The sequence below is a fragment of the Canis lupus genome, chromosome 17 (genome assembly GCF_011100685.1).
Source record: "Canis lupus familiaris isolate Mischka breed German Shepherd chromosome 17, alternate assembly UU_Cfam_GSD_1.0, whole genome shotgun sequence".
Classification (NCBI taxonomy): domain Eukaryota; kingdom Metazoa; phylum Chordata; class Mammalia; order Carnivora; family Canidae; genus Canis; species Canis lupus.
Window position 1 is genome coordinate 21039307 of NC_049238.1, and position 13394 is coordinate 21052700.

The following is a 13394-nucleotide window of genomic DNA, read 5'->3' on the forward strand; positions in this document are numbered from 1 at the left end:
CAGTGAGATTTAACAGAACACGTGCAGAGTAGAGAAAAAGAACCCAGGTTTTTCCCTGGTATAGGTCTGCGGCCTATACCCTCAGCCTCCTGCAGCTGTGAGTCTTTGTGGTGGCTGTCAACTGATAGGGGTTCTAGCATATTTGGACAAGTCCCTGGGTTATGTTTACTACCAATCCACCTGCCCACCCTGCATTCTCTTATCTTGGAGGATCCCAGATTGTTTTCATTTTCCAGCAGAAATTAAGCTGAAGTCAGAGTTGGTGCCCGCAGCCAGAAGCTCTCTTAATAAACGTGCCTCAACTCGAGGACTCCTAACTACTATGCATGTACCTCACTGCCAACTTCCTTTGATCCTTTTTTTTTTCTCTTGGCTTCCAGATTCCAGTGTACTGTTAGCAAATATGTGTAAATATCAGCCAGTTAAACCCTACAAAAGGCTTTGTATTTTTTTTACTCCAGGCTGCCAAAGGAGTAGACAGTTTGTTCCTAAAAATCATGATGAAGGATCCACTAAATTTGCAGTTTGAGGGATTGCAAACAGTGAGGAATAATGATTTTGCTCCTTGACTTTGCTCAATCATGGCCTATTGGCAGCCTTCTCAGAGCCACTCCCCACCCCCATGCCCATCAGATTAGTTTACAGTAGCAAAGACGGCTGTCGCCCTAGTTTTAAACATAGAGATGAAGTACAGGAGAACTACAGCCCCCATGCAGCAGTGCAGTTTCTTCTGTTTCAAATGCCAGTCTGGGGTTTGGCGGGATGCACCTGCCTGTGGGACGATGGGAGCTGTGGGGCGTTACAGTTACATTCCTTCTGTGTGGTCCTCTGTGTTGCATAGCTCACCGAAATACCCGGGCAGGGCAGGAGCAGACAGCTGTGCCGGAGAGCTGCTCCTCCTGGGTTGAGTGTATTTTGGGAATCAGCAATATTACTGGGGTGGAGGGTTGTGAATTAAGAAGCAAGAAAATGTGTCAAGGCTAGATAGATGAAGAGGGTGTGAGTAAAATGTTCCCTTTCCAGTTTGCTCTGGGACGGAACATTTTCAGAGCATCACAGTGGTTTTTATATGGGTTAATTTGCCTTTGAAATCCATACCAGTGTTTTATGAGGTAATGATGGAATGCTTTTTAAATGGCTACTGTTGGGAAACACACTAATACCTGTGTCTTGCACATTGCCTATACAGTTGTTGCTGAATATAATTGTTAAGAACAGAGAGAGGGACGATTTGAATGAAGTTAGACCTAAATCTATGTAATCTATGTTGTGGTTTTGTAGCATTATATTCCATTTATTCTAAGACACACCAGCAATTTAGCAACAGTTTTTAGTAAAACAATTTAATACCAAATCAAAATATATACGTTGATTCTAAGGCACATCCTAATCTCAGGAACAGTAAAATAGCCAGGAAGTGGCAAGACTTGAAGGAGGGATTTGTGTGTTTTAGAACTGAGAAAGGGAAAAAAAACTGAGAAAGGGTGATATATATGATATTTCTGGGTGTGTGATAATGTCATCACTGACTTACCTTCCTGAGAGTGCATGCATAGTGAGGACAGATTTCTTCCAAGTCCTCCCCCCAAGCCAGCCCACTTTATGGGGTTATGTGTATAAGATGATCAACTGCCATTAGCCACAGTAGTTGGCTATTGAACAGAGGAAAGTTCCTATGTGGGAATCCAACCCAAGACCTTATTATAGTACCTTCCAGAAGCTGAACCAACTAGCTGGCAGCAAATGACTTATGAGCTATACGTGAATTTGGCTGAGTAACATCTTTCAGGGGCTAAACAGAAAAATACTATTTTTTCAAGCAGAATGAATCTTCCCTGATTTGTTTACAGACATATTTGTAAAGATCCTAAAGCACATGCCCACCCCAACTTCTATGATATTAGTTGAGGGAGCTTCAGATGATATAGCTCAATGTTCTCATTTTCAGATTTTAGCATGAGACACCAAGAGTTAAGTGATTTGCCTAAAGTCACTCAACTAATGTAGAAAGTATGTGAAAACTACGTAAACTATGTACACCATACAAATGAATGTTGGTGGTTATTAGTGGCTGAGTCAGGATTAGAACCCAGATTTTTAGACTAGAGCTAGTCTACGATACTACATTGTCCCATCCCTCATGTTTCATATTCCAGAGGGTTTTAATAAAAATAATTTAGTAGTCTGTAATTAGTCCTGTAGACAAGGATTTGTTTTATGTTGGAGATTTTGCAGAGCTAGGTCAAATCCAATGTCACACTGTCTAATTAAATATTTATTCTTGCTACCTTAAAAATAATAATTTTGCCTCGCACACTCTCTGAATTGAGGAAGGTTTTCCTTTCAAAACTTTGCATCATCTGATACAAAGCAAATGTGAAGGTGGGTGCCTATCGTCCTCTCCATTTGGCATCTGTGAGGCTGCTGCCTCCTGGGAGGCAGGGGACAGAGAACTGAGAGGGGCCAAGAGGAGCAATAAACTGGATTATCTTCCAGCTCCCAGACTGGAACCTTCTATAGTTCCCAGAAGCCCCAGGGAGATTTCTGATCCCTCTCCTGGAGAAAGTGAGACAGTCTGGCCTCTGGAAGCAGACAGACCTGAGTTCAAATGCTGGTCCTATCACCTCCTGGCCATGTGGCCTCAGTGGGGGTGGGATGGGGGTTGGGGCTGTGGAACCTCTGCATGTCAGTTGCTTCCCCACAAGCCTGGGATGATAACCATCTGTTTTGCAGGGTGATCATGAGGGTTAAATGAAAGAAAGTATATAGTGTGCCTGCTTAATAAGACATAGCAATCACTATTTTTATTGCTAGGGTATAACATTAAAAAAATGGCACACTTTTTTTTCATGACTGAAGTCCATCTTCAACCCTCAATTCAAGTAGCCCTCATCTCCCAGCAGCACTTATATCATGTTTGACATGCACAGAGAGAAGAGTTGTCCCATGAAGACCTGGTACTTGCAGTGTTATTCCAACTGCCTAAATAGGACTATATGAAATGCCCCTTTGTATCCATGTATTCAGCTGACCTGGTTATCTGAAAGACTAGCAGGCCAGGAGCACTTGCCTAGGAAAGCACAGACTTGGTGTGTTTGTATGTGTCATGGGGGCAGTCAGTCCTCCATTTGGGGAGGCCAGTCTGGAAAGCGAGTTTAATTTGAAATGAAAAAGCTTCTGAGCTGTTCCTTGTGACTAAAGCTCCTATGGCCTTTACTCACTTTCTTTACTGTTAGAGGTGTAGCTCTTATCTGTGACCTTGCTTGCATCAGTTTCTGCCTTTGTCCAGGAGATCTGGAGGACCAGGGAAAGGAGCTATCCATCCTAGGAAAGAAATCTCCCTATCTCCCTAAAAAAAAAAAAAAAAAAAAAAAAGGAAATTAAAAAATTAAAAAAAGAAACCTCCTTTCTAGTGAGGAGAGGTAAAGGGAGATCATTTTGGATGGCAGCATTTCCAGGTGGGGTCAAGGCAGAGACTACCAAGTAATCCAGGAGCCAGGGCAAGCTGTTCAGATAGAACACAAATGAACTTAAATTCCTGTAAATTTCACTTGGGAATAAAATACCCAGATACAGGCATCTAAAACCTGAAAAGATAAACACAGTAGGTTTTACTTTTTGGGAGTAGAATCTAGGTGTGGAGGAGGGAAAGGGAGACCCAAAGGGGAAATTTTACTTTATATGCTTCTGAATGTGAATTGTTATAAGAAGCATGTGTGTTTTTGTCATTTTACATAGACCAGCAGAGTTAGTGGTGGCTGTTTTTCAGCGAGTACGTTTTGATAAAAGAAGCCATTGCTTTTACTTAGAGCCTTCAGAGCACGAGGCAAATAGGGTTAGACGCCTTTGCTCCAGCAGGCTAACCCCATTCGCACCAAGCCAGCCTCATAAGCAAGGGCACAAAACTCCAAAGTGACTGCTTCCCTGGTAGCCCAGGATTGCCTCATTGACCTGCTACCTCCCCACTTCTTCCTCCTGTTTTCCTTCCCTTCTTTTTTTTTTTTTTTAATTTTATTTATTTATGATAGTCACACAGAGAGAGAGAGAGAGAGAGAGGCAGAGACACAGGCAGAGGGAGAAGCAGGCTCCATGCACCGGGAGCCTGACGTGGGATTCGATCCCGGGTCTCCAGGATCACGCCCTGGGCCAAAGGCAGGCTCCAAACCGCTGCGCCACCCAGGGATCCCTTCCTTCCCTTCTTAAGAACAGTCCCCTCCTCTTGCCTGATTGAAGTCATCATTACTATTCCAATATGCTAATTGCATTTTCAACTGTGGATAAAATGCCATCTGAATAGATGACCTTTATGAAAAACCCACACCCCTTACTTTACAGCAAGAAGGCTTAACGTTTAAAGGACCCCCACCTTAAGTGCTGACACACTCTGTAGCACCAGCTGTGTTCTAGATCAACCTGGCCGATAGAGTACATCTTTCACACAGCGATTTATTAACTGCTTCTCCTAGAAGTTTCTGATAAACTCTGACAAAATAATTACATATTATTGAGCTTTAATCTCATGAGTTGGTCAGTTGTGTTTCCTAGCCTGATGTCCTATTTATTATAGAAAGAAGACACACCTAGCATTTGGACACGTGCTTCGGCTTGTTTAACCAGGAGTGAGGGTTATGTTGAGTAATCCACATTCCATCACCTAAACTTCCCTTTGGCCAAGAGTACAAATTTGTGACAGTTGGCCAAGGTTGGCGAGGAATCCTGTTGCCAAGGATGGTTTTTCCTCTGTGTTGAGTTGACCAGCCAACACTGGCCTAAGCCCTATATCCTTCTCACTAGCATTGTGGCCTCCCAGCTTTGTTAAACAGTCATGATCGAACACTAGCATTTGAGCTCTGGATGCTTCATTTGCCTGAAGTAAATAGCACTTGACCTTGACCTATCTAAGATGTTTCAATTCCAAGTAAAATTATTTTCTTTTCCTGAAACTATTTCCTATATATGGGAGATACATACCACTATGTGTTATGTTTAAAATAACTGAGCAAGAAGCATTGCTTCAAAGCTAACCAGTAATTTTGACAATGTATGTCAGAAGCCTTAAAAGGACACATATCCTTAGATCAGAAATTGTCATTCTAAGAATATTTAGAAAATCAAGAGTATATATAAAAATACTGTACAGGGATTTTTATTGATATAAGATTATTAATAATATCAAACAGTTAAAACAACCAAAGGATCAACAATTAGGGTTTGGTCAGGTTTACCCAGATAAAATACTGCACCTGTGTGTGCACACACACAGACTATATGTACATTAAAAATCTGCTAAAAGACTATTTGTTGATACTAGAAACTTTTCATATAATGAGCGGAAAACCGATGCAAAATAGTATGTCAAGAATTATACCATTTTTTATAAAGAAAAATGTGGGAAAAGTACCAGAAGAGCATATGCCAAACCATAAGTGATCATCTTGAAGTAATGGGATTATAAATGAACGGGGTTTTTTGGTAGTGCTCTTCACTATTTTCCCAATTTTTTTGTGTTAAGCAATTATAACTTTTATTATAAAACTTTTTAAAAGATTTTTATTTATTTGTTTGAGAGAGAGAGCGCGCGCACACAAGGGGGCAGATGTAGGGGGAGGGACAGAGGATGAGGGAGAAAAAGGAAACCTGAGGGGGCTTGATGAGCCAAAGGCAGATGCTTAACTGACTGAACCACCCAGGAGCCCCTATTATAAAACTTTTAAACCAGTGGTTTATGGATTCCAGGTAGTAGAGTTATCTCTAAGGAAAATCACAGAATATTTAATTTATTTATTATTATTTTTCACTGTTGTCATGATTAGCGAAAAACACTTCTTGAAGCTGTTTCTTTAGATACTACTTTATCTCTTCTTTGGCAGAGAACATGCTTGGAGTATTATTGTGTGGGTGTGTAACTTTAAAACATGGCCTAGAAATGCCCAAATCCATCATCTAGAGAAGTAATCTCTCTTGACTCAAATGAGATGTAAAAAAAATTATGAAAAGAAAGTATCTTAAGATAGTCTTCTTTGCCTCTTACATTTTGCTGTTTAAATTTATCAGAAGGTTTCAGTAAAACCCTGTATAGCAGGGTTTACTGTTTTGAGTGGGCTTTCTTCCCCTGTGTCTATTCAGACTTTCTGGATTCCCAGTTCCCCCGTGTCTTGGGGATCTTATGTGAGGCTTGCTCTCATGTTTTGGTGGTTGTATACCTATATGAAGACTGTGCTCAAGCCTGCTACAGGCTCCTTGCTCTCTTTGCCTTGGCCGTATTCTGTTTAGCCGTCAGCTCAGAGGTCCTTTTTCTTCCAAGGACAGAGAAGGTTGGGTGCCTGCTGGTAGCCACCTGATGGACAGAAGCCCTCTGCAGGGACAAGCTGGCAGGGCCCTCTTTGCTACACCAGGTTCACAGAACTGGCTGTGAAGGGAGAGGTGGCCCAGCAGCTGTCCTCTCGCTTCATCTTTCCCATCCACACACCCATCGTATTGTACACTGCCTCCATGGCCCAGCCCAGAGGACTGATTCCTGCCCTCCACCAGTGGTGGTGTCTGCTCATGTCAGAGCACGGGGGATCCAGGTTTTAGAGTTGGGGGCCACGTGGCCTGTCACACCACTCAGCCTGGGCTTCCAGAAATGTTTGCTGAGCAGAATCTGCCTCTTCTTCCAGATGATTCCGACTACCCAAACACTTGTCCCAGATGGAGACAAGTGGAAGCCTTCCTAGCCACCTGGGATTATTAGTGAGCAAGTCTTTGGGTATGGCTAGCTGAAGACGCTCCCCACTTGGTGAGAGTGATTGTCAGAGAGGCATTCATCACGCCTTGAGGGTGTGGTTGTCCTGGTCACCTTGTCATTTAAATGGGATTTCCTGATTGGTAGGAAATGAAATCTTAGCTGCTCTGAGTCAGCAAGATCATAGTTGAACTAACGTGTGGTGTGCCATGTGAAAGGGGCAGGCCTTGGACCACTGGATGAAATTAAGTATCTCCTCCCATGTGAGGAGTGTTTCACTGAAGGCTTATCTCCCCTGGTGTAATATGCGCTATGTAGCCAGACTTTTCTGCAGCACCAGACTCTTGGCAGACAGCCGCCACCCCCACCCCCTTCCCTGCGGATTATTGCCACTTATCAGGGACTCTGATTTAGTCTCTGATTTGTTCTGATTTTAGATGGGTAGAGTTCACAGCTGAAAGCTCTCAGTTTGGGCATCCTATTAACACCTTTAAGTGACAGGACCACTGCTAAGTACAGAGATGTGTTATGCTGGCCCCAAAATAGCAAGGTGCAGTGTTTTGAGACTTGATAAGACTTGTATTCCCCAGAAAGTACAGTTTCCAGGTTTATAGGTTATTCATATAAATTCATATGTTGTCTTCTCAAGGCTTTATTCTAGGTATTCTCTGAACAAATACTCCCCCAGGTCCTCTCTGTTTTGTATTCTTAGTCACTATGGGATTTAAAAGAAATGAGATTTAACCCCTGTCTCCACGAGGAGATCGTAGTCTGGTTTGGAAGATAAGATGCATGTGTGGAATGACTGGTATATTTGACAACATCAGATGTCAGCAACATATCTGTGGTGCCTTGTTGTTGTACAATGTGGTCTTTGTCCTTAAGGAACTTGGCTAATATTCTGCTGAGAGGTGGACAAAAATGATACAAGTCACTACAATACAAGGAGATGGGAACTCCCTCAGTGATGGGAAGGGCTGCTTTGGCAACCCAGAAGGAAGAGTGACCCTGAGCCTGTGAGAACTGGGAGGGCTTCAGAGAGGGAGATGCACTGGGGCTGGCTGAGTAGGCAGATGCAGGACCTGTTCACCAGAGGACAGATGAGTAAGACAGTTCAGGTAAAAGAAATGAAAGAACAGTGCATTGTGTGTCATTAGTGCTATAGAGGCTAACTAAATTCAACAAGGATTCTGAGAGGAAAATAATCATTTTGAACTGGAGTAGTTATAAAAGACTCTGTAAAGGAAGCAGAGTCTGAGCCTGCCCTGAAGGTAAGCAGGCTTTCAGGAATCAGGACAGCAGAGAGGACTTTCCAAGAGGCAAGGCGTCTGCCAAAGAATGACCAGGAGTGAGTGTGATGGGGACCATAAGCAGGTCACCCTTACCATATTTATGGTGTGGCAGTTTGGGACAATGTTGGTGACGTTAGCCAGAAGTTAGGAAGTTGAAGAGACAGTTTGGAGAGAAGCTTTATTTCAGACGTGGAGAACTAGAGGTGACAACTGGAGGCCTCCCAAGTGGAGCCTAGAACCAGAAGCCAAGGGTGAGGCTGGGATGGAACTATAGATGTGAGAGTCAGTGACACAGGAGGGATGGCTTCCCTGAAAGGGGCTCTCTCCAGAGGTCTGGGGTACAGAGCACGAAGACCAGTGCTCCAGATAATAGGCTTCAAGAATTGTCCACAATTAGGAGAAAGGCAAAGAGATGTGGGGAAGTTATGATGGTTCAGCAGCAAGGGAAGAGAAAAGAGAAGATGTCAAGAAGAGAGCTTCAGTGCTGCTGGCTTATCTAGACTCAAGGATCTATCCAGAAAAAAAATCATGATGATTGCTGAGGGTGTCTAGTAAAACACTAGAGATGGAAGCCAGGTTGGGTAGTGTGAAAGAGGGAATTGAGTAAAGAAAAAACTGAGGCAATGGATGGTCACCAGAAAGCAGCAACAGGAAAATGGAGAAAAGTCATTACCAGAAGAAGCAGCAAGATCAATTTTTTTATTATTGTAATTCTCTTCTTTATCAGCAATTGTATGTAAAAATTTAATGAGTGTGTGCTTTTTGTTTATATAATTTTTATGTATTAAAATGTGCTTCGGGATCCCTGGGTGGCACAGCGGTTTGGCGCCTGCCTTTGGCCCAGGGCGTGATCCTGGAGACCCGGGATCGAATCCCACATCGGGCTCCCGGTGCATGGAGCCTGCTTCTCCCTCTGCCTGTGTCTCTGCCCCTCTCTCTCTCTCTCTATCATAAATAAATAAAAATTAAAAAAATAAAAAATAAAAAAATAAAATGTGCTTCATTTGCAGATTTCTCTGTTTCAGCATAATCCATGTATTTGTCACTTCAAATATACCATTTCAGTACACACTTATCTTGATGAGCACTGAGTAATCACATGGAATTGTTGAATCACTATATTGTACACCTGAAACTAATATAACACTTTATGTTAACTACACTGGAATTAAAGTTAAAAAATAAATAATTAAAATTAAAAAAACAAATATCCCATTCCTTCTGTGGTGTTCCATTATATTGATAGCAAAATATGCTAAACCACCAATCTATTATTGGGCAATTGGGGTATTTCCAACATTTTACAAATTGTAAGTATAAATATTTCTACTCTGAACATCACCGTACAAGTCACTATTATTCTTTTGTGGGTTATTTCTTCAGAGTATATCCCATAAAGTGGAATTACAGAGGCGAAGAGTACAAACAATGCTGGATTTTGTTTTGTTTTGTTTTGTTTTGTTTTTCCCATTTGGCCCTCTCCCCCTCCCCTCTCCCTCTGGCAACCACCAGTTTGTTCTCTGTATTTGTAGGTCTTTTCTTGCAGGGTTTTTAAATTGAGATATAATTGACTCATAACATTCTATTGATTTCCAGTGTACAACATAGTGATTTGATATTTGTATGTATTGTGAAATGATCGCCACAATAAGTCCAGTTAACATCCATCACCACACATATAGTTACAAATTGTTTTTTGTTGTGATGAGAACTTTTAAGATTTGTTCTCTTAGCAACTTTCAAATATACAATGCAGTAGATGACAGAGTTACCACACTGTACATTATATCACCAGGACTGACTTCTTTTGTACTTTCTGACCTTCACTCATTTCTCCCACTCTCCATTCCCCATCTCTGGCACCCATCAGTCTGTTCTCTGTATCCATGAATTTGGTGTTTTTAGATTCCACACAGAAGTCTTTGTCTTTCTCTGTCTGACATATTTCATTTGGCATAATGCCCTCAAGTTCCATCCATGTTGTTGCAAATGGCAGGATCTCCTTTTTTATGAATGAGTAATATTTGATTCTATATATTATCACATTTTCTTTATGCATTCATCCATCAGTGAATATTTAGGTTGCTTCTGTGTTGTTGTTGCGTTTATACTAGTCTTATTATGCATTGTTCTTCATGGTGATCCAGCTAACTTACAATTAGAATAAGAGTTTGCCATTGACTTAGAATGATTCCTGATAATAAGGAGATCTGAACATGTGTAATGGTAAAAGGGAGAAGGAATTATTTGAGGAAAATAATTAGGATGCAAGAGAGAAAGGGAGAAAACGGGGGAAGATCTTGTGGACACCACAGTAGGGATCACTTTACAGAGGAGGCAAGGGCTGCCTTTGAGACTGGTAGGAGGAGAGAGTATGGCTCTTTCTACTCATGACTTGCAGGGGGAAGCCCAGGGGAGGTGACTGGAGTTCCTTCTAAGAAAAGACTTTTTTCTCAGTGAAATGGAGCCAAGCCCACATGCTGAGGTAGGGGATAAGGTCTTGAAGGTCTGAATTAACTGCTGTAAAAAATGAGCCTGAGCATATGAGAGATGAATAAATGTCTTGTTCAGGGCCAAGGGCTGACTTGGACCCAGGGATTCCTAACGGGCGGAAGAAGTCTCTGAGTCTCTAGCCTGGGGAAGCAGCAGAGTGGCAAGCAGCAAGGGCCGGGGGCATGTTCGGGAAGGTTTCTGAGGAGGCAGGATTTAAGATGGCATTGAAGCAGCTGGCCCTAAGGTCAGAGGCGGAGGGAAGTGCTACAAATCTAAGAGAAATGCTGGTTGTCAGCAGAAGGAGGGGCAGAGTAATTACAGGTTCAAGTGAGAACAGAAAGCAGGTTTAGAGTATGAGAGATAAGTAGTAAGGAGGTTATTGACAGAAGATTTAAGTTTTAAAATTTGGAAGAGACTGCTTTTACTTTTAATTATTTACCTTTGTGTAATGTTTGCAGTGTTTTTGTGAGGGCATGTATTACTAGTAACATTTCTGAAAATATTTATTTATTTGAAAGAGAGAGCAAGAGTGAGCGGGGATGGGTCAGAGAGAGAGAGAGAGAGACTGTCCAGCAGACTCTGCACTGAGCAGGGAGCCTGATGCAGGTATCAGTCCCATGACCCTTTAATCATGACCTGAGCCAAAACCAAGAGTTGGACACTTTGCTGACTGAGCCACTCAATGACTGCTTCAGTAACTTTTTTTTTTTTTAACTAATTTAAAATCTCAGGAGTAGAGCTGTGCCTTCAGGGTATGGTTGGACTACTCTGAGATTGATGAAGGAGAAATGAAGATGGAGGAGGATCCCAGGGTCTGACTTGATAAGTGTTAAAACTGTGAGGTGTCTCTGCTTGTCAGTCAGGAGCTCCTGTGGTCACAGCTCGTCACTACTGAATGGCACTCAGCCACCAGCATGTAAACACCAACATGTCAGTAGTGTTTCAGACCTGAGGACATCAACCTTCCCTAGGCCTGGCAGCATTTTCAGTGTGATGTTGTGTGTGTAGTTCTGGCTGTTTCCAACCCTCTGACCAGGTGCCCTACAGAGCCCTTCCTGTCTGGCCTCTGTCAGTGAGGGCCCTTCCTTTAGGCAGATCCAGCCCCTTGCCAGGAACACAGTTTTGTGAATGGTGTGTGGCTTCCATGTCATCTTCACAGACCCCCCCCCACCCCGGTTGCTTTCTGCAGTATACAAACCGTACATCTGTATACAGCAGCCCTGTTTCTCTTCTTGCCTGTTTTGAAAAAGACCCTTCTCTCCTGACCCCTCTTTTTCTCATATTCTCCTGGATTGTCCACTTTGACCCTGACCCTGACTGACACCCATAACTGCAGCCTGTATTTTACTTGCCAGATTCACATTACCTTCAGGCTGCACAACCTAGCCATTTACACAGCTCACCGCACACAGCAGTCACAGGGGCTGATGGCAGGGAACTGAGCAAGGAGGGAACACACGTGGAAAGTCAGGTGCTGGCAGCAACCCAGGGAGGTGGAAAAGCAGGGGGATGTGGGGGGGGGGGGCAGTGCTCTGTACTCTTTCCAGGGCCTTCAGCTAAGACTCAACTTTGCCTGGCCATTTTGTAAATGCTGTTTTGTTAAAGCCAGGACGGAGCAGGAGTATGGCTCCCTGCCAGTCCCCACCAGAAAGGGACCAACAGCTTGCCGTGTAGGCCTCAAGCCAGGTGGGGTAGGAATGAGTGTGCATGTAGAATTTAATGGGCTCTTTGTAAACACAGCCTCCTGCCGACCCTCTTTTCTCTTTTCTCCTAGGCAGCCTAGTTGAGAATAATTAGTCCTTGGCCTATAATTATTAAATGAAAAGGAAGAGGACAACTGATCAGCTGCAGTACATGAGAAAGCCTTGAACCTAGAGTTAGGACACCTGGGTTTAGAGTTATGTGACCTCGAGCAAATCACATTTCTCCTGATCTCATTTCCTTTTCTGTAAAATGAGAGGTCTTTGCATATGCTGTTCCATCTCCCCTGGAACATTCTTTCCTGGCCTTTTTGGGCTAACTCTCCTTAATCTCACATGTCTGGGCCTAAGTGTCACTCCCTAAGGGAAGTGTTTTCCTGACCTCCACCCCAGCTCCACTACAAGCTGGGGCCCCCATGCAGGCTTTTTCAAATTGTGGATCCCAAACTAATTGGGTGTGACATCAGTTTATTGGGTTGTAACCAGAATTTTGTAAATGAATAAGCCAGAAAATGTCAGACTGCATTGTTCATAGTAAGAGCAAGAATTGTTATTAACCATGTCTATATGCATATATATATTTCTTGGATTATAATATAAAATGTCTTTTTTTACTAAAACGTTGAAAGCCATTGCTTTCAAAGCTCTCTAGTCTTGTATTTTTCCTCTACAGCACTTAATGTGATTATAATTATAGAGTTATTTGTATGATTATTATATTACTGTTTGTTCATTTCACTCGACAACAAGCTCTATGAGTCAAGGACCAAGACTGACTTACTCATTCCCATCAGACCCAGAAATAGTTGAGACTCAACAAGTAATCACTGAATGAGTGGCTTTCTGAGGTGTGTTTTGTGGCCAGCAGTTCTTAGTTTTACATAGTCATTCCTAGGAGCGAGTAGACAGTGACCAGAATGATAAACTAACAAACCCTCGCGTTCATCCCTAATGGACAAGAGGATCGGAAAGAGCAGGTCTCCGAGTGCTCCTCTCTAGGTTGGGAGTGAACTGGAAACCAAGAAGGCTCAAACCAGCTCCTCTCAGCGGGAAATAAGTAGCAGATATCACTACCATCACTCTCTTCAATATGACCTCACTTGGGCAGAGTTAACTTTCCAGTAAGGTAAAGACAGAGACATTTAGGGAGCAAAACCCACCACATAATTTGTGCTTACATAAAAA

The 13394-nt window shown here is 42.7% G+C and overlaps 1 protein-coding gene across 1 annotated transcript in view; it reads left to right on the plus strand.

Moving 5' to 3' along the window:
- The window catches only part of MAPRE3 (microtubule associated protein RP/EB family member 3), a 54267-nt gene that overhangs the window by 1094 nt on the left and 39779 nt on the right, over nt 1-13394 (plus strand). The gene's annotated exons all lie outside the window — the stretch shown is intronic.